Here is a 22,264-nt window from a genome sequence, read left to right as displayed (position 1 = left end):
ATAGAAATAATTTGAGATAAAAATGCAATAGAAGAAAAGTGCCTCAGAATTGTCTGAAATAACGAAAAAAAGGATCATAAGTCTGTTTTTGGCTGAAACTATAATAATATTTTGTCATTTTGACATTGACGTACAGTACATAAATCACATTAAAAGAATATCAACATCTTGGCAGTAGGAAAAAAGAAGAAATGTTAAGGAATATTTGGTATTTTCACTGAGAGCCACCTAACCGGGTTGGTCCATTGACTGAGAGCCACCAAACCTAACCTACCCTTGCTTTTCCAGTGGCCCTCGATATCCCTTAATGACCCTGAGTGAAAAGAGTTATCATGGTGAGGTTTTGTCATCTACAAGGAGTTTTTGGATTCCAACATAGTATAGGGAATGTAATGTACAGTACCTGCAGGATGGTCCCACAGAAGCAGTTGCTGCTTACAGTGGTCAAAGGGTTTGCTAAACCAGCTAGTCCAGGGTTAAACAACAGCAAATATTGGAAGTAGCTACTTTTTTATGGGAAATTTTCATGTTTCAGCCCATGCATGACTTGGTGATTATCTTTTTTTTTTTTTTTTTTTTTTTTCATTGTTCTGGGTGTGAATCATTCAGTTTTTATTTTAATTTCTATTGGATATGATCAGTTTTTAAATATGGCACCATCCCAAATACAGTAAACCTTCGATATAACGAGCCAATTGGGGGGAGGGGTGGGTCATTATATCTGAAAGTTTTCCATATCCAATGGTCGTTATTAACCGAGGGATTACCGACCCAAGGTCACTACAGTATATCCATGGAGTTGTTCCGTTTCACGTGTGCAACCACAACCTACTCCGTGAAGTTTCACATGGAGAATTCAAAGGATTATGTAAATGTACAGTACATGTACAGTAAATACCATCCTGTATGAAGTTTTACTGTACATAAATACAGTGCCTATAATGTAATGTACTGTTACAGTACACTTACCATGCCAGGAAGTGCGAAGAAGTGATCCTGTAATCACCACAGGAATAGGAGGGAGGCGGGAGGGGTTTTCTGAAGAGGTTAGATGCTGGGCATCACACAGTACACCAGAGCACATGACATTGTACACACCAGAAAATTTTGTACTGTATCACTAGGGCACTGTTCTTAATTTTACACTTAACAATACAAACTGAACACTTCAGAACAATATTTACACTTCAGTACAGAACTGTATACACCATATATATACTTTACATGACACTTTATTCACTCATTCATCATCAGATTCTGCAAAAATAATTTCTGGTGGCTCTGGTGTCACTTGTGTCAGGGAGGAAGGTGTGCTGGTGCCAGAAACCAAACTGGGGAGGCTCAGAGAGGACGTCGATGCAGTAAACGCACTCGAGGTCACTGACAGTATGATTCTTTTTTCTTGGAGGCAAGGCGATATGCTTAAAGAAGTCTGATATTTTCAGCTGTACTTGCCTGGCTTGGTTTCTCCTCATAAGGTCCAGCCTAATCAGTCAGAGGAGTTCATAATTCTCCCCCAGAAAGCCACCAATGTCCTCTGCGACTGCCAAGAGCGTGTCTGCTGCATCAATGGCGGCCGAGAGGGATGGCCCATGTGGCCTCTCCTATTCCTCTTCCACAGGTGGTTTAGGCATAGTCAGTTCCTGCACTATTTCCTCCTCTGTCTGGTGGTGGTACCCAGGCAGACCACCATCCTCTTCCAGTCACTCTTCCACCTCTTCTGCAGGGATGGAGCCTTGACCAGCTGCAGCCAACATTTCAGCTGCCTTTGGTGGCTCAAACCCCTCGAAATCTGGCTTCTGGACTGGAGTCTTTGAGGTTTTCGGGAGGTTACACCACGCGTTGTGGAGAGTAGTCACTGGCACTTTCCTCCAAGCCTCTGCCCAGCTAAGCCCAGTTCAAAATTGCATCCTTGATATTATACTTGCCAACGGCCATACCACGTTGAGTACACCGCTTCCCGTCCGATCAGTGAAGTTAAGCAACGTTGGGTCTGGTTAGTACTTGGATGGGTGACCGCCTGGGAACACCAGATGCTGTTGGCATCCCTACGTGTCAAGTGGGGTTGGTGGAGGATTAGTGCCCCTCCCTGTAAAACAATTAACTCTAAGCCCTTGGCCACCCCGTTTGGGATACATGGCGTCTGGCAATGAAAAAAAAATGAAATATTATACTTAAAACTGTCTAAGGTCGTCTTCCCCCTGGTGTCCACATACCCCTCCTCCTCCATCCCATCCTCTGTCATGACTAAGCACTGGTCCAGGTAAATATTCCAGTAATGCCTTTTGGCACTTTCTATCACCCCCTGGTCCATAGGCTGAAGTAGAGCTGAAGTGTTGGGAGGTAAAAATATTGCCCGTATTTTCCCATCCTTTGAACACAATTTTGCAGTGGAAGGGTGGGCTGGGGTGTTGTCTAGGAGGAGCACAGCCTTGACATCCTCCTTACTGATGCCAAACAAGGCCTGGTGCTGCCGAACGGAGGGGTCAAAACTTTGATGGAACAAGGTCGTGATTATCTCTTGAGTAAACCAGGCAGAAGGGGTGCTGTGGTACTCGGTAGGAAGCTTCTCCAGGATGTCTTTCAGAACCCTTGGCTTCCCACTCTTGTCCACAATGATTAGTTTCAGGCGATGGGCCCTGTCGGTGTTTGCGCACACCAGCACCAATATGTGGTCCTTTGCACTTTTCCTCCCCAGAGTGCTGCTGATTGTCTTGGAGGCCTGCATATTTTGGGGGAGTGACTTCCAAAAAATGCCAGTTTCGTCAGCGTTATACATTTGGAAGTTGTGGAGGCCCTCCTCCTCCTTCAGCTGACGAAAGTGGTTTATGAAGGGGTCCACTGTGTTGGTGTCGGCGGTGAGAAGCTCACTTGTTATGGCCTTATTTACGATGCCGTGACGCCGCCTAAAGTGCCACAACCAGCCATCACTACACTTGAAATTGTTTTGGCCTAGGTGACCAGGAAGCCTCTGTGCTGCATGCTGAATGTTGATGCCACGAAGTGGAACACTCTCTGCTCTCTCCTGCATGTACCACTTATACAGCGTCTCGATGAGATTTTCCATGGGAAGTCATTGCTTGCAGTACAGTTCCTTCCCCTTCTTGCTGGCCTCCACTGCTTTCATGGCCTCTTTTACTTTCTCCTTCCCCTTGATGAGGTCATGGACTGTCGTTTTCTTGAGGTTGTACTTATTCTGCAGTTGGCTTCTTGTAGTCCCTTCCTCAAACTCCTTAATAATTTGGAATTTTTCAGTTAGAGAGAGAATCTTCCTCTTTCCCTTGCCTGAGGAAACAGGGCTCGTTGATTTAGACGCCAGTCTTGCCGTTATTCGGAAGTGTTGGTGAGTTACGCATGGTACGAAAGGTCACGCACACGAGCGGTAAGGCAGGAGAGAACCAAACAGAGCGTGTACAATGCACAGACTGAGGAAGACCCAGCACTGAAAGGGTTGAGGCACCTGGGCTAACTAGCCTACATGACTCGTTGTGCAGGTGCTCCCTCAACAGTGAGTCACGGGAGCCGGGTGCACGCAAACTTCTGGCGGAAGTTCACTCATGGAACACTGGGTTATGAACTTCTGCCACATACACTGACCAAAGGTTGCTATTTCCAGTGGAAGTTCGCTCTGGGAAGTGTGGGTCGCGAACTTCCGCCTCATTCATTGACCATTGGTCGCTATATCTGGCAGAAGTTTGCTCTGGAAATGGTGGGTCGTTATGTCTTCGCTATAAAAAGGTTCATTATATCGAGGGTTTACTGTAATGAAAATCGAGACCCCTAGCAGTTCAGTCCTAACCAGAACAAATCTCAAACTTAATCTTGGTTATTGGCCTCGCATTGTTGAGAAAATGAAGGACTGGGAGGGAGCCTGTTGGTTTCACAGAGGCTGTGGCAAAACTGAGTTGCCTGGCAGCAGCTCGGCCAGTGATTGACTAGAGTGAATGTGACTCATCCTGGCTGCCAACTGGCAAAATTAAATGTTACCACTACATCTCCACTATTATAGATTTTGAACAGAAGTCTCATAGAGGGAGAGATGTTAGCACAGGGGAGATTAACTATGGAACACCTGAAAAATAATGGGACTGATTATGGTCTGAAGTGAGATAAACTCTGTACCTTTTAATGCACCTGAGTTAGTAAATAGGGAAGCAGGGAGAGTGTCCATGTACTCCTGCCATTTGTGGAGCTGTGCTGATATTAGGTTCGGTTATGGCTACATTTTGTTCCAGTCAGATACAGTGGCCAGTTTAGCCGATTTTAATATAGATGCAGTAGTGGATGGAGGTAGGAGCTGGAGCATTTCCCTCCTTCATCTACTTAAGCCCTAATACAGGAAAGCACTTTTGATGAATAGTTATGAAAGCAAGTGTTTAGAATTTTGGAAACAGAGTGGTGTGCTTATGAATTTCAATGTCTGATCATTAGGTTTAATTCTGGAAGTTTACCCACACTGCCCATTTATTGAATTTCAACATAAACATGATGGAGGTGGTAGGGGGTGGCGACCATCATCCACTCACGTGATGTAGTGCTACCTACTTCTTCCTTTACCTTTATCATTCTTTTTCTGTCTACCCTCCACTGTTCCTCTGTCTCCCATCATACCTGTCACATTATTACTCCTCTTTCCTTTTCAGGTGGCTTTGCATTGAAAGACAAGCCTAATGGTTTCCTGTAAGCCAGGAAACCATTTACAGTGCTGGGTGTTAACCATATAACCAACCCATATATGTTCTTTATGTGTCAATAAGTGGGCTGGTGTGGGTTAGTGTCCCCCTTCGTAAAACGACTACTCGGAGACAAACAGCCTGCCCTTAGGGAATTATGGTATCTGGCTATAGATAGATACAGTAAATAGAATATGATGGGTGGGAGCACGTACCATCAATTCATGTGATAAAGTGCTGCCTTCATGAAGGTCTTAATTTACATCAGATGACAAGATACATTGTTTCTGTGACCTAGGAAACCATATATTGTGTTGGGTGTAGTCATAACCTATTTGGGGCCCATAAGGATTTATATCTTGGAAGTGAGTGGAGTTTGTTGTTCACATTGTATCAGTCAGGGGTGAGTGAGGCTGGTCACTTTCATCTTAAATGTCAAAACTGAGCAGCCTAACCCCAGGCCCCTATGCTCTTGATGGTGAAAAAAAAAAAAGGATTGAATGGTGATGATGATTAATACTGTATATTGATAGTTCTGCTGTAATTGTGTACTTTCCTACATTCTGTTTCTGGATCTTTCCCGCCTTTAGGATGATGATGATTTACAGTAGCGTTATGAATGTTACCAGTATGCTGTTACAGTAGCTAGTTTATTGTGTTTTAGCCAACATGGAGTCGTGGGATTTTGGACAGCAGCAGAAGAATACTATGAAGAGTACCAAGAGTGACCTGGATTGGGACCAAGTAGATAAACTGTCAGCCTGTGTGACTCATATACACCGCACCTTTGCAGAGCATCGGGAAAGGTGTAACTGTAAGTAAAGATTTCTGAGTTCAGGGGGTTAGATATGGAGGCAAGATGTTAGTGGGGTAAGGTGTAAACTGCAGACAAACAGTTTTTAAATAACTAATAGCAGCCTTAGTAAATTAATCTGATCTAACCAAATCGTGACCATTGAGATGGCAACTTAGTTATTCACTTGTAGTTCAGGCTCTAAAGTATGTTAGAGGGATGCTATTCAGACTTTATGTAAGAGTGATAAACGTCAGTTAATGTTAGCCATCATTTCAGGCCTGGAGGAACTTCTTTCTAAGGAGGATGCAGAGGAGGGCCAGTTGGAGAGAGAGCTGCACAACTTAAAGCTCTCTACAGCAACACAAGCCATGAAGGTGCTACAGCAGTCAGCCACAGAAACAAAGTGAGTTTGTTTCATTTTTAAAGGCTCCAACATGCTTGCATGCGTCGGCCTTGGTCACCTAATGGTGGCTCTCCATGCTGCACGATCCATTGCAGCCTCCCTGTTCAGTCCCTTAACCCTGAGGTAACACCTAATGACCTCGACCCGTCTTTCTTGGTCAACCCCTCATAACCCCACCCCCAATATTAACACTTCTCACCTTCCTCACCCAATTATCATCCCCCATCCTCTTCACATGCCCAAACCATTTCAATCTACCTTTCCTCATCACAACACCAATACACTCCAGTCCCATCCTATCTCTTAACTTTTCCATCATAAACCCAGCCCCCCCAGACCTTGGACGCAGGGACGCACTACACATCCACCTAATCTTTGTCATTTCTGTACGTCTGAGCCTGCAAATATCCTCCTCCTTTACTGCCCAGGTCTCACTACCATACAGCAATACACTTCTAACACATACTGTATACAAAGACCCCTTAGCACGTAGGGAAAGTCCTCTCAATGTCAGGAGAGGCAAGAGCTCCCTGAACTTCTTCCAACCACTTCTCACCTTAGCCAGAGAGCTAGCTCCAGCCCCACCTCCAGCACACAACATGTCTCCCAGATAACAAAACTTTTCCACACCCTCAAGAGATTCACAAGCAAGTTCAATCCTTTCACGTCTGACAATCTCCACCTGCTCACCCCGACGTGCCATACACATAAAATCAGTATTATCTCGCAGTCTACCTCTGATACCACTACATCTCTTGTGCACCCATCAGTCACAAACACCGCACAAGATAGAATTACTTCCCACGCCCTTGTGGCAGACTGCACATGACCACTCTCCCTGGTCTTTGATAGTACTGCCACCAACCCTAGATATCATCACTTTTGTTTTATCGCATTTACTCTTAAGCCCTTGTGCCCCATACCATCTCTCCACTTTCCAAACCTTTCCTCTGCCTCCCTTTCGTTCTCTGCAATCAACACCAAATCATCAGCATACAACATCTCCCACTTGAGTCCGTTTCTAAAGTCACGTGAGAGGGCTTCAAGTACCATGATAAACAACATGGGACTTAAAACTGACCCTTGATGCACACCAATGTTCAAGGAAAACTCATCACTCAAATCTCCATTCACTCTTACCTGGGTGCAAGCACCCACATACATAGCCATAACCACCCTAACCACCCACTCCTCCAAGCCAAGCTTTCTCATTGCCCTCCTCACCACCTCTCTAGGGACTTTGTCAAAGGCCTTTTCCAAATCAACAAAAACAAAATACAGATCCCTTTTCTTACCAATATATTTTTCCTGAAGCTGTCGAACAATGAATATGGCATCAGTTGTCCCCCTACTTGGCATAAACCCAAACTGCATCTCATCAATATTCACTCTTTCTCTAATTGTACTTTCTAAAACTCTCTCCATTACCTTCATTATCTGATCTAAAAGCTTTATACCTCTATAAATTCCTCTTTCCAGGGCATCACCCTTCCCATTTTACACATTTACAGTTACACTCTTCAGCCAGTCATCAGGGACAACACACTCATAAATAATCATATTTATCAGGTAAGTGACTAACCTCACCCCTATATCTCCTGAGACCTTCAACATTTCGGCAGTCAACCCAAACATGCCTGCCGCCTTCCCCACCTTCATCCTGCCTATTGCCTCACTCACAGTGGCAGCATCAATCAAAGGCCAAGGGCCAAACACTGGATCTGCTGACTCCAAACCTTCCCTGTCCCAGTCAAACTCCTCATTCAACAACCGGCTATAATGCTCTCTCCGTGCAACTTCAATATCCTCACTGTTCACCACTACCCTTCCTTCATCTCTCTTCACACACTGTTCACCTATAGTATCCTGATTATCCTTCTTCATCTGCTTTGCCACCTTAAATATCATATTTTTCCTTTCCCCTTGATTTAGGTTATCAAGTAAAAGTCTCTGTGACGCAGACTTCGCCCTGTATACCTCTCTTCTAGCCCTATGCTTGGCAGCCAAGTATTCCTCCTTGCTACCACCCTTCTTCTATTCCCGGAAAAGCCTTCTTTTCTCCTTAACTGCAGCTTCTACACTCTCATCCCACCACCAAGTTACTCTGTGTCCTCTTGTCCAACTACACATTACATCAGTAACTCTCAAGAGATTGTTCTTGAGGGCTCTACTGTTCATTAATGCCTCTGTCTACGGCTCCCTGTTCAGCCACCACTCTCCTCATCTTGCTTTAGAAGGGATCCTTTACTACTTGCTTTTCCAGCTTCCATATTTTCCTCCTAGGTACGTAAGTCCTCTTTTTCATCACTCGTTCTTTAAGCACCATATCACAAATCAATAGTTTGTGCTGCTGCATGCACTCCTCACTTCCTATAACTTTAACATCCCTCACTAACCTCCTATCAGCCCTCCTAACCAGAAAATAATCTATCTGACTTCTGTTTCCCCCAGACTCATACGTAATTAACCTACTCTCTCTTTTCCTCAAATTTGTGTTGCACACAATCATGTCCGTTGCCTCCCCAAACTCGAGTATCCTTACCCCTTCCGCATTCCTTATACCATACGCACATCCCCCATGTACTCCTTCATAACCTTGTGCTACATCACCTACATGACCATTTAAGTCCCCTCCCAAAACCACTATCTCATCATCAGTGTCTAAAGAATTATCACAGTACTGTACTGAATTTTGGAATTCTGAATGATATAGTGTTGTTGAAAATACAGCACTGTAATGTAAGCAGTAACACATTCAGCACAAAAAATGGATGATAGTAATAGTGATACAGTACAGTGTTATAAAATAAAACTGCCGTAAACTTAGGCTTTAGGATTTGCTATTGGACCCCTGATGGAGAAAAAAAAAAAAAAAATGGTTTACTTACGTCATACCAGTTTCACTCCTTCGATATGAAAGAGGATATGTTAAAGTAGTAATATCTCTAATATAAACCCCTTATATCATAGTTTAGCCATAATGCCATTGAATTCTGTGGTTTTCTCCAATATCAAAATAAGCTTTTATCATCACAGATAGTATTCAGTATGATTAGATGAAAACTATTTTAAAAGTATTGGAATGTCAGTTTTTAGGTCAGCATCTAACAACACTAGTATAATCATGGTGAATGTTTCATGGCTTGAAGTATTCAGTATGAATAGATGAAATCTATTTTAAAAGTATTGGAATGTCAGTTTTTAGGTGAGTATCTAACAACACTAGTATAATCATGGTGAATGTTTCATGGCTTGAAGGTTAGAGGGGACTGGATCAAATAATATTACTTGAAGAAGGGGAGGAAATGAGTAGCAATGAATAAGGGGAGGAGATGAGTAGCAATACAGTGCAGTTCCCAAAATCCGAGTTCCAGTTAATCTGAAATTTTCCAAAGGAATTTTGAAAGAGTAAGGTTACAGAAATATATTTGCTACCAGAATACTGTACTTTTGGTTTAGTTTCCAGAGTTTCTGTCATATTGAAAGTGTCACAGTTACCTATAGTAGCCCAAACTTGCTCAAGCTGGACACTCAAACCATGAGAGTTATTTCATAATTATTTATTTTGTACCTCTGTCCCCATTGGCAAATGTCATTATTAATTGCTAAGAGTTCTCACCTCATTCATATGAACGATCTCTGGTCTGTTATAGGACCGGACGACTAGAAACCCGCTAAGGAATATGATAGCCCGCAATACGAGGATACCAGGAAGTAAGGGTAGTAGAAGTGGCAGAGACTGAAGGAAAATAATGCACGTATGAGGTGAAGCAACAGTTAAGGCCTGGATAACGTGGCATAGCAGGATACCATAGCTGTATCTTAATTGTCTCATAATATTTTGTGTTGTTTGTATCTAATTTCATCTTGTTATAGTAAATTATTGGAGAATGCTTTCCGCTGACCATCACTATCTATCTATCTATATACCTAGGCTGCTTCCCCCAAGGAAAGAGAGGTAGCCGAGACAGGACGACACACTCCCCATTTACTCATCCATTCAAGCACATTCATTCGCATCTTAGCCCCAAAGGGGAGAACGGACAGATCCTCACCGCACCACACCACACAAGGGTCAACTGGCAGTGCAATCAGTGACATCCGTAGCAGGGCCCGACAGCAGAGCTGGTTTACCCCTGCCACATCATAACAGACTCATCCCCTTACCTGCACCTGACCTGAAATAGCTGATCAGCTGCCCATCATAATGTGGATTATTCGTCCACATAAAGTAACTGCAACATTTATAACTGCACAGCTGCTGTGAGAATAAGCATTACATTCACAATCATTCTATATTATAGCTATAGACAGTCCTGGAATAACATTTAAAAAAAAAATTATCACTGCAGTGACAATGACCAGTCGCAGCTTATATACAACGGGCTTGGTGCTTTATTTGTACGATGAGGATCCAAAACAGATGGGTCGTGTCTGGACCAGTTTCACAGGACACGATGATAACATAGGTCTATGTTATAATATAGGTTATGTATGTTACCAGCGCATAATGTTTTGCAAGTGAATAGCATGGAAATGTTTCGAATCCAGTGTCATTAGGTTTCTCACTATTCACCTTGTAGTTAAGTTCCAAACTACCACTCACGGTTGTCCGTTTGCCTGCCCTCTCTCCAACCCTGACTTCCACTTCCTTCCAACGAGGGGGGTACAGGAACCTTGGTGTGTGGGTGTACAGAATCAGTAACTTCTTCATTGACGAACAGTTGGGTGTACACCCATATCCCGATCTCGGGCAGTGTTATGTATCAGTAGGAGTGTTCAGTCAGCTAGTATGTAGGATATCAAAGCAGGTTTCCCCATAAGATACTGAAGAAAAGCCAGAGATACGTTCCAGGCCCAAACCCAAACTCTCATATACCTTACTCAGTCAATTGGGACTGACAGAAACACCATAGGTAATGTTATAATCCTCATAAACAATACTATTGCAAAAAATGAAACATCACATATGCAGGAAGGAAAGGTGTGTGGGACATACAGTGTGAAGTGCTTCAGGGCTACTGACAAGTGACAGGTGAGAGTGAGTGAGTGAGAGGGTGAGTCAGTGAGGGAGAGTGAGAATGAGTGGGGAGGGGGTAGTAGGGCAGTTTGGCTTTTTTTCTCCCTCCCTGTCCCCCCACCCTCCTCCACCCCTGCTTGTTTCCCTCCAGAACCCTCATCCTCTTCCATCCTTGCTTATCTCCCTCCCCATCTTCCTGCCCACCCTCACCCCCACTTGGCACGCTGCCAGCGTGGGTAGGGGGACAGAGAGGGAGACAGGAAAGCCAAACTGCCCTACTGCCCCCTCCCCACCCATTCTCACTCTCCCTCAGTGACTCACCCTCTCACTCACTCACTCTGGCCCACACCTCACTCTCACACACACACACACACACACACACACACACACACATGTAACAAGGGTCGGGGTTAGCAACAGGTCGTTTTCCCTTTTCATTCCGACTGTCACCAGTATACCAAGTAAAAGCGCAACCCGGCTCCTTTACTCCCGTTAGTGCATGCAAAAGAAAGAGGGGTAATTAACAGCTAATTCCCTTAAATGATGTCTTAATAAAATCTAGGTTATAATCTTCTAAAGTACACACATTCTTCTGCCTACTTAGGATCACCACTACTGAAAAATGCTAGGAATACTCAAGACACAGGTGATTGGGGTGCATGAGGTAGGGCTCAGAGTTAGGTGTGGTGAGGAAACTTTGAGGTATGGTGTCTCCACCGAAGCATCACTTTACCCAGGCATTTCTTCCCCCTGCACCTGTGCTCTCTTTAGGAGGGTAAAATAACCTGCAGATCCATGGGAAGTATGAGTGTGAGAGGGATCCTGCCCTGGTCTGCTCCGTGTCGTGTTATGAATAAAGGCGAGGGGAACCCACTACAGGGATGAGACAAGGGAAAATTCCATTTACCAACTTTTTCTTTAGCTAATTTGGCAGTATGAATTTAATATGAGAGGAAGGGTTATTGAATATGATTGTTATCGTGCATTTGTCTGTTTTTAATAATTCAGTTTTTTACTAGTAGTTTAGGGAATTGAGGGGAATGTGCAACGTTACATCACGCCGTAAGAACAGTGATGTCAGGTTCGCAGGTATTTGAGTTAAGGAAGACGGGCAGTTTGAATCCAATCTCATGCCCATTACATTCATGGAACCATAATATTAAAGTAAGTACAAAGATTATTGTGCCTATTTTAGGCGACAAGTGAATGAAGGGAAAAGTCTTACCTGGAACTTATAAACGACCTCTACAGAGTACTGGCATCATTACACACACACACACACACACACACACACACACACACACACCGCTCGCTGGTGCAGTGGTAACGTTCTCGCTTGCCAACTGGTGGACGGGAGTTCGCGCCTCGCTTAGGTTGCGAAAAGTTTCACTGATGAAGTGGGTGGTTACTGTCTTCTATGAGCAAGGGGACGGGTGTGTGCATGTGTGAAGGTCACAGCCTTGCCCTTAGATCGGACTATATGAGCTCTCAGCTCCCTTCCGGGAGGGTAAAAGCTGACGATCATGACCATCAAGTGATCCTGACTGACCTGGTGAATTACACACACACACACACACACACACACACACCAGAGCTGGGCACTTCCACAGTCACTTCCACAAACTGCAAGTTCTGCAATTGTGGAAGTGTTATTTCGTTTGCAGAATTGCGTTTGTGACAAATTCAACGCAGATTCACGGTTTTGTGCATGCGGAAGCACTTCCACAAACGCAAATTTGCCTGCGAACATCTATGTGGCCTAGCCCGGTAGGTGGCTTCTGGGTGAGTTGCCGCCCTCCACTCCTGCACTCTCGCCATATGTACATTAAATGATGGATGTACCTGTACTGTATACAATAAATTCACCTTCAGTACGATGTACAACAGGATTTTTCATTATCGTACATTTTGTACAAAACTTTTACGATTCCTTCAGAAAGAAACAGAGAGAAGGAGAGAGAACAGCTGAAGATCAGATTCATCTCATTTTAATATTCACGTGCTTCATACCAAGCTCTCGGGTAAGGAATCAAAATGGATATTAGCCAAGATGTGCCATGAAGCCTCCCAGTCTACCTAGAATATGACCTTTAGTCAAAATGTCAAATTTGTCAGACTGATAGTATTGCCAGTGCCTGTATTTCAATCTCACCAAAATTGTTAGAAAGATAAATAACAAGAAACATACAAAATGAAACTGAACACAGTTTTATCAATTTTCTTACCAGACAACCACCTTTCCTCATGTGGTATCAGTAGAGATAGATATGATAGATATACCATATGTTGGAGATGTCTCAGTTGTTGGAGTCAGACAGTGACTGTGGAGTGAGGACTGAGGAAGTTAGAGCCGAGGAATAAGGTGAACTGGTGTGTTAACTTGTCAAGTGTGAGGTGTGAAGTGTAATAATTTACTTCATTTATATACAAAAATGAAGAATTTACCCTTGTTTTGTAGTAAAAACAGTCTAGTATACTACTACTAATAATTGAAATATATATTGTAACTGTAATTTTATATATCCCATTCATTAGACAATTTCCAAACTTCAAAAAGTCACCTTAGTCAGAATAGAGTAAATAAAGATATAATTGTAGTGGATGAATAACTGGAGATGATTTTTAACCCCTTGATTGTGAAAAATATCATCCTAAACTTGATATAATCCTCTCATGGTATTCAGAATAAAATGAAGCTGAAGCCTTGGTACTGAAAGGCTTATAAATAGTTTGCGTTTGTTTTTTTGCATTTGCAGGACTGCAAATTTTCAAGAATATTGCAGTTTTGCAGTTGCGGAGGGCAATTTTTTTGAGTCTGCGGATTTGTGTTGCAGAATTGCATTTTCATTTGCGGTTATCACCTCTGACACACACACACACACACACACACACACACACACACACACACACACACACACACACACACACACACACACACACACACACACACACACACACACACACACACACACACACACACACACACACACACACACACACACACACGATGTCGTCCATGCAGATCGTGGGAAAATAACGCAAAATTGGCGGCCGATAAGGAAGCATGCCTATTGTGAATGTGCAAATTCAATGCGTGAGTGGTGGCCTCGTCTCATTTGAGTGAAAATAAGCCAGAGATGTTGGTCACATAGAGTAAAACACAGTGACTGTTTTAAATTTTGTACGAGTGCACCGTGAGGGAGATAAGCCGTGCATTGTTTACATCCAGTGAGAGTGAGGTCGCAGGATTCTCCAGTGAAGACCAAAGCAACGGAAATATCAAACTGAATCAAATGAGGAACAAACATGGGGAAAATGACTGAGAAGAATGGCCAGGAATTAAAACAGGCATGGGCAATAATAAGTGAACTACAAGAACGAACCATGGAACAGGAAAGAGAGATAAGAGAGTTGAGAAGTGAGTTAGAGTCTGCTCACACAGTGTTAACCAGGAGAGAAAGGTGTCTGAATTAAAACCTGGTAATGACTCAGCCGCAAGTGAAATGAAACAGCTTAAATGGAAAAATAAGGGGCTGTTCCTGATTTATGTAAACGATACAGTGGATGGAATGAATAGTTATGCAAGTCTGTTTGCTAACGATGCAGACATCATGAGGAGAGTAGAAGTTGAAGAAGACTGTAAAATGCTGCAGGAGGACCTAGAGAGGATTCATGATTGAAGCCAGATGTGGGAAATGAAATTCAACACAAAAAAAATGTAAAATAATGGAAATGGGTAAAAGTACCAAGAGACCATCACTAAATTATTTGATGAGTAATGAACTGATCACAAAAGCAAGAGAAGAGAAGGACTTGGGAGTGCTAGTCCGAGATAATTTATCACCTGAAAAATGCATTAACAAGATAGTTAAAGAGCCATATAATCTTTTGACCAACATAAGAATAGAATTTCATTACATGGATGAGGAGTTGATGAAAAAATTGATAGTGGCCATGATCCGCTTCAGGTTGGAATATGTGGTAGTAGTGTGGTCCCCACATAAAAAGAAAGATAAAAACAAGATCAAGAGAATTCGAAAATCAGCAACCAAGATGGTCCCTAGCCTGGCAGATCTGTCGTACAGGCATAGGCTGGAAAAACTAGACCTGCCTTCCCCAGATGAAAGGATAGAGAGGGGCGACATAATTGCAGTGTTCAGGACCAAGATGAGAGTAGAAAAAATTGACAGAAGATCTGTTTGTGTGGGATGGGAGAGTAACAAGAGGATACGGAATGAAACTGAAAAAGCCAAGTTTGCTTAAAGGTTATCAAGAAATAGAGTTTTCCATATAGATTTATAGACCTGTGGAATAGCCTAGACAAAGAGATCATCCAGTCTAAAAACTTGAATGAGTTCTGAGCAAAATTTGACATAGAGGAACAGAGATGGGACCTCACAAGTGTAGCTCATTTCCAGTATATCACAACTAGGTAAATTCACCAGGGCTCTTGCTAACTGCCGATGGTTGCGAGCCATTTGGCTCGTAAGGTTTCAGATTTATGAGCCAAATAAGTTTTTAGTAGCCAAACTGATTACGAGCCGAAATATTTTATGAGTAATAAATATATTTACTTATTTATTTACTCATTGTCTATTTTTAAACATTCACAGTGGTGACAAGGAAAGACTTAATAATCAATCTTTTGTTCATTTAAGTGAGATTTACTTATTTTGTAGTTCACTGGGTTTTGAAGTGGATGTATTTTCTCCTTGCCAAAAGGTGACTCAGATGTAAAATTTGTTCGGCGAAGGGAAAAAATACTCACATTTGCAAGCTGTGGCTCACCAAACAAGAGCCCTGTTCACACACACACACACACACACAGGAGACAAGTTGGGGTGGGGGAGGGTGGGGGGATGGAGAGGAAGACATGCCTGGTAGTGCTGAGCATGGTGGGTGGTGGAGGAGGGATGGAGGGAGAAGAGAAGGGATGTAGCGAGGACAGGGAGAGCTGTATGCACCGCCACATCCCGTTCAGGCACACTTGTTTAAAACCTAGGGTGGGGTGGAGTATCTGGACTAGCAAATCAATGGCTGTTCAGATTGTGGGAACGTTCCCCCATTTCTTTTGTTTGGTCTAGCAAATCGTCGGTTATCGATGCATCAGAAATCGGGGTATGGATGTAATTTACAAGTCATGTGTGCTCTACTTTTAAATATTGCTCACCCTTTTGGAGTGATGTGGAGAAGTTGCACTAAAACAACTGGATAAAATTTAAAAAAGAGGTATATGAATAATTAATAACCCAGCAATTATAAGTGAACTACCTCCCCAACAAATAAGACAGAATGTTGTCTCTCATGCATTATTTTACAGTTACTTTTATGACAAATGCTCAGAGAGAGTTGTGTCCTTTGTGCTGCCCCTCCACACCTTTCCCTGGGCTACACAGTCATCTGTAGTGCTCATGACTTGACTGTCACACTGCCATATTGCATAACTTCTGCCTGTCAGAATATTTATTCCCTGAACTGCTACTCTTTGGAGCCCGCATCCTCAAGTTAGTTCCCCCCGAAACTTCAGCCTACAGCAGTCCAAGTTCAGCTGTTACAGATTTTGTAAATGAATGGAGGATGCCTGTTATCTGGTGTATGGATTTTTTTTTTTTTTTTTTTTTTTCCCCCCTCTTCATCAGAAAAAAAGAAAAAGAACAAAAAAGTCATCAGAACCATGGTTGTGGGATAATAAATTTGAGTCTGGATACAGTGTTTAATAGAGGGAATGCCAATAGGAGCCCCCACAAACTGGAAAAAGATGCCACCCCTCACCAGATTACTTAATGTAAAGTGCAAAAGTGGGGTCAACTTGAATTACCCTCTGTTATACAATTTTTGTGTTACTCAACTGAAAATAGGATATTTATTGATTTATCTACATATAATACTGGAGAAAAAATGGCTTCGTTTTCAAAATATAATAGAAACGGAAAGTTGCGTCCATCTCAGTTTAGGGAGAGTCTACATACGAGCATTATGTTGCCTGAGTATTGATCACTGTCATATTTTTAGGTGGTGAATGTACACCTGTAAGGAAAAATGGTAAATGAATATAACGATATTGGATCTTACATAACAAATGAAGGAAATGTGGTACTTAAACAATCGAAGATTGTATGAACTCACTGAGCTCACATGGAGGCGTGTAGTTTGTGTGCCCACCGCCAGGGGCCCAAGTTGGCACTGATGTGTATACACCACTCCTGACGCCTGCGCCTTTTGAAATCAGCCGATAAATCCGGAAAATATAGTGCCATGGTCGACTGCACAGCTAAAATATATGTGGAAAAATTGACTGTAGCAGACCTGAAACGTTTTCTCAAAGCAAGAGGAATATCATGCCCTTTAAAACTCCGTCGCTGATCTCGGCCACGTAAGATTTTGGCTGTACATTTTCTTACTGTTATTAAGTGTATAATGATTAGAATCATGTCAGGATTTGCCAAATGAAAGATTACGATCTTTGGAAACTGTATGATAAATTTTTCGAACAACTGAGATTCTTAACTATCTATCTATATATCTATCTATTCCCAGACGCCTTAATCCCGTTTGGGGTGGCCACAAACAAATCGTCTCCACGTTGCCCTGTCCCCCGCCATTTCACTGCCCTGCTCCCAACTCACACCCCCCTCTCTCATATACCTTTCCACCCCATCCCTCCATCTCATCCTCGGCCTCCCCCTCCCTCTTCCCCCCTCCACCTCACTCACATACTGTACACTCTCTTCGTCAGTCTCTCACCCTCCATCCTCTCCACATGGCCAAACCACCTCAGTGTGTTCCTCATAACACTTCCTATCACATCCACATCCACACCACAACGCTCCTTTATATCCTCATTCGTCAGCCTGTCTCTCCATGCTACTCCACAGGCTCCTCTTAAATAACTCATTTCTTCTAACAACGTCCAAGTTTCACATCCATACGTTAGAGTTGGTATCACAATACTGTCATGTAGTAACTTTTTCACTTCCATGCTCACTTCCCTGTTTCTTATCACTGCTTTCAAAGAACCAGCAACCTTTCTTTCCTGCTGTACCCTTTCAAGCACTTCACCCTCCAAACCTCCATCCTTACTCATCACACTACCCAGGTACTTAAACATACTCACATTTTCCAATTCCTCACCATCCAACCTCGCTGTACATTCACTGACTTCACCTCTCTCAAAGACCATCACTTTACTCTTCCCTACATTCTTCATGTTTAGATTCCGTTTCTTACACACTCTCCCAAACTCATCCACCAAGCCTTGCAGCTTCCCTTCGTCTTCACTCAATAACACAGTATCATCTGCAAACAACAGTACAGGGAGTTTCCAAACACTATTCTCTCTCACCAGGGTCACTCCAACATCCACTACCCTACCTTGTACCTCTTTTATTACCCCATCCATGTACAGATTGAACAACCATGGAGACATGACACTTGGTAAAAATGTGCTGAATGCAAAAACACACAATAAGCTTTCATGGCTTTTAATAAAGTCTGTGGAGAACTTTTCAGCGTAAATCTCAATCCGAGCATCAGTACAATATCTAAGATGAATGTAATACTGGTATAATGCTTTATGCATGAGTAATAATCTCGATAGGAATTTTTTTAAAGGATGGTATGCCAGCTCTGAGTGGGTAGTGACCCCATGCTATTTAGTGATACGGCGAACACTGGCAACTTTCAGGAGTTTGTGGGAGCTCTAATTAGGTGGATGTCTGTACATACAATGGCAGAGTAATGATAGATAGTTCTAATTTTCCAGAATATTCTATTTTCCAAAAGCCTCTTGATCCCAACTTTTTTTTTTTTTTCTTTTTTTTTTAAGGTGAATTGCACTCTAGTGCCTGAAAAAAGTTCCAGATGCCACTACATGATCTGTTTCAAGCCATTAGTTACATATCAAAGCATGGCATTAATAATTAAATTTTTCAGCCTAACTCATGTGATGCAAGTCAGTCTCCCACTGGGCATCAAGTGATGTAAGTTGGAGTTCCAGAGTAAACCTCTTGAGTCCAGTAACATATTTTTGGAAAGTAACTCCAGACAATTTTGTAAACTTTGAGAAACTACTTATAGAAACAGGGTTAGAAGCTCCATTAACCCCTTCACGACCTGATTTTTCTTCATGAACGATGAAATTTGAAATTATTTCCTCAGAGTGAAGTGTTTAACCTCCCTGTTTTTGTTCAGTTTGCAGTCTGGTGTTTCAGTGAGAAAAGAGCAGTTAGGAGATGAAGAGAGAGAGAATCTTGGTTTGAGGGAAGAGCTGACAGCACTTACAGAGAAACTTGAGGCAGTCCACCAATCTCACCAGGCTTATCTTCATGATATCAGGGTATTGGTAACACTACAACAGTTGCTATGTAAACCTTGATAAGACTAGTTTTGCACAACCTGTTACTTGCATTGTTCTCATTTTTGCTTCTTATTAATTACTGTACATAGTTTTTATTTTAGCATAGTTTGTGAGTAACACCTAGCAGGTATTGTGAATTAGTTTTTATGTGCACTGTGGTGTTGGTGATGGGTGCCTTCCTGTGGTGTCACCATTATAACCATACAGCTCTGCTGCCTGGTTATACCAATGTCCTAAGCATCTTCCCTTTCCTCTCCAAGGAAGATAGTGAACTGCAGAAGACAATTTCAGCCAGCATTTACCATGTTCACATAAAGTTGAGCTTAGGGTCGCTGTTTCAAGAAGTCCTCGTAAACATTTTATTAAAGTCATCGCATCTACTGTCAGTGATTAAAAACCTTCAAAATCAGTATCATCCACATCTGACATCATCAGTTCATTAACTTCATCCTGCGTTAAAGTTTACAGTTCTTCGTCGTAAGGATCGGACTCTGAATTCAAAGGTGTAGCTTCGGCATCCTCATCCTCTTTCTCATCCGCCCACAAAATGTCATCATCTGTGCCATCCACTGAACTGGATATTCCACATTTCTTGAAAGAGTTGATGACTGTGTCCACAGAAATATCTTTCCATGCATTGTTAATAAAATCACAGCTAATCCAGACCTGAAGCACGCATATTCTGACCACTTGTATACGACTTTTTACCACTGATCATTCACTCGTTCCATTGCTCATGGATACGAGCTTTGGTTAATTCAGACAGACTTCATGTTGTCGTAGGACTGAAGTTAATCCGTCAGGAATAACAGCAATTTTACTGTTATTTATCACTGTTGGTATTAGCAGTAGTAGTAGTTGTTCCCTAGACAGTCTTGCCGAACAGCCCCGAGTCCCTTAGGAAGGCCATTGTAATGAGCCCTGCTTCAGATCTGGCAACCCTGCGCTCGGTGGTAATTTGTAAACAACCCAGCCAGTCGTTACCGAGACACACAATGGTGTTCATGGCATGGGCTCAAGAAGTTACACATCTTTCGTATGTCCTCATGGCCATATCCATGGAGATATTTTTTATAAAAGTTTGCCATCACATAGCTCTTGCTAACTGCCAGTGGTTGTGAGCCAGCTGGCTCCTAAGGTTTCAGATTTACAAGCCAGATAAATATTTAGTATCCAAACTGACCACGAGGTGAAATATTTTACGAGCAATAAATATATTTATTTATTTACACATTGTCATGATTAGAATCATATAATGAGGTTTTAAACATTCACAATGGCGACAAGGAAAGAATAATCGATCACAACGCACAATTTTGTTCATTTAAGTGAGATTTACTTATTTTGTAGTTTACTGGGTTTTGAAGTGGATGTATTTTCTCCTCGCCAAAAGGCAACTTGTATGTAAAATTTGTTCGCCGAAGGGAAAAAATACTCGCATTTGCGAGCTGTGGCTCGCCAAATAAGACCCCTGCATCACACAGAAAACATGTTGTGTTTGATGATGATGTTAGTAATTTCAACAGTTTTTGACGGTATATGTACTATATTCTGGGAAACAAGGGTCAAGGTGAGTGTTCCCTATCATGCCTATGGATCCCATAACCACAGGATGTAGAGGTTAGGACTTTATACCCAGTGTTTAGGACGACCCCCAATTTTGGGCTTTTTTTGAGGTTCAAGAGTCGACCTATACACCAGCAGATATGGTAGATAGATGTTGCAGGTTGGCATTTCCAATGCACTTTAGCTCTTCTGCTGCAGTTCAGTTTCATCACAGGGCTGTGATTGACTTGCTGTTATTCAGGGCAGGGTGGCTCAGTGGTAGAACATCGGGCTCAGGACCGGGGGTCGAGAGTTTCTAGCCACACCCAGTAGCTGCCACGCCGGGAGGGGTAGCACCCTTCTGTCACCTAGCAGGGCTATGTGATCTAATAAGGTCTAGCTCGGGGGGAACATTTCTCTTTTATACAGGGCTTCTCTCATCATTGTTTGAGAACCAAATGGTGCTTACTCAGGGGGGAGGGGAAGATGGGTAGGAGCTAATTTGCAGCTTACCACTGTGTGGGAGTTGGGGTGGAAGTGTTTGCAAATAATCTTAGCAGTGTGACATATATTTTCCCTGTTATTCCACCTGATTTTCTCCTGCTAATCTTTGTGTGGTACTAGTCAGTCAGTCAGTCAGTCATTGGTCTCTAGAGGCTTAGATGAGTTATACCAATGACATTCACTGCTCTCAAATTTTTGAGTTCTTTAGATGAACTCAGTCATTTCCACTGAATGCTCTATCCTCTGGTTAGGTCACAAGCATTAGTTTTGTATACCCTCACAGAAGTACAACTGAGTTGAGCCTACAAGTAATGATTTGTCTTGCAGTTGTGTTTTGCTGTATTGCATTCCATTTTTGGGTTTGGAAGTGCTGGATCTCTTGTTTCAGACATACAGGGGATGAGAATCAGGGTCACACTTCACCCAAGGTTTGTTCAAATGACCATCATTGGAACCATCTCTGGTTGGTAGGTGTAAGAACTGAGTCTTTCATGCATTAAAAACAACAAGATTATTTTTACCCCAGTCAAAGATATGAGCCAGGTCAGACATTAGGTGTGCTATAGCCTCATCCTTTGCTTGTTGGGGTGTCTGCCCTTTCCTCTCCTTCATCCTTTTTTCCTTCCATCCTCCTCTGCCTCTCTTTCCTTCGTTCTTTCCTCGTCCTTCTGCCTACAGGTGACTTTACACTCTCTCTGCTATTTTTTTTTTTTTTCTTCTTCATTCTTTCCTCTTCCTTGTGCCTGTGGATGACTACACTGAGTGACAAGCCAAATGTGGTTTCCTGTACACCAGGAAACCATTTACAATGCTGGGTGGTATCCATATATCCAGATTTTAGCGTCTGGTGGTTGAGTGGGTAATTAGGGGGCTCTAATCGGATTGAGCCGGGGAAGGTTTATATCCAAGGGGTGGTTGGGGTTTATTGCTCACATAATGCCATTCAAGAATGAGTGAGGCTGGTCAC

At 42.6% G+C, this 22,264-nt stretch overlaps 1 non-coding gene across 1 annotated transcript; it reads left to right on the top strand.

Moving 5' to 3' along the window:
* Window positions 1-1,926: 1,926 nt before the first annotated feature.
* Window positions 1,927-2,045, top strand: LOC145406955 (5S ribosomal RNA). The gene has a single exon (XR_013898622.1). It is a non-coding gene; the product is annotated as a 5S ribosomal RNA (ribosomal RNA).
* The last annotated feature ends 20,219 nt before the right edge of the window (window positions 2,046-22,264 follow it).

This window comes from Coenobita brevimanus, chromosome 71, assembly GCF_032717465.1.
Source record: "Coenobita brevimanus isolate Jiangsu-jjx chromosome 71, ASM3271746v2, whole genome shotgun sequence".
NCBI lineage: Eukaryota > Metazoa > Arthropoda > Malacostraca > Decapoda > Coenobitidae > Coenobita > Coenobita brevimanus.
Note: the sequence above shows the minus strand (reverse complement) of the source record. Positions and strands in the feature narration are given on the sequence as shown.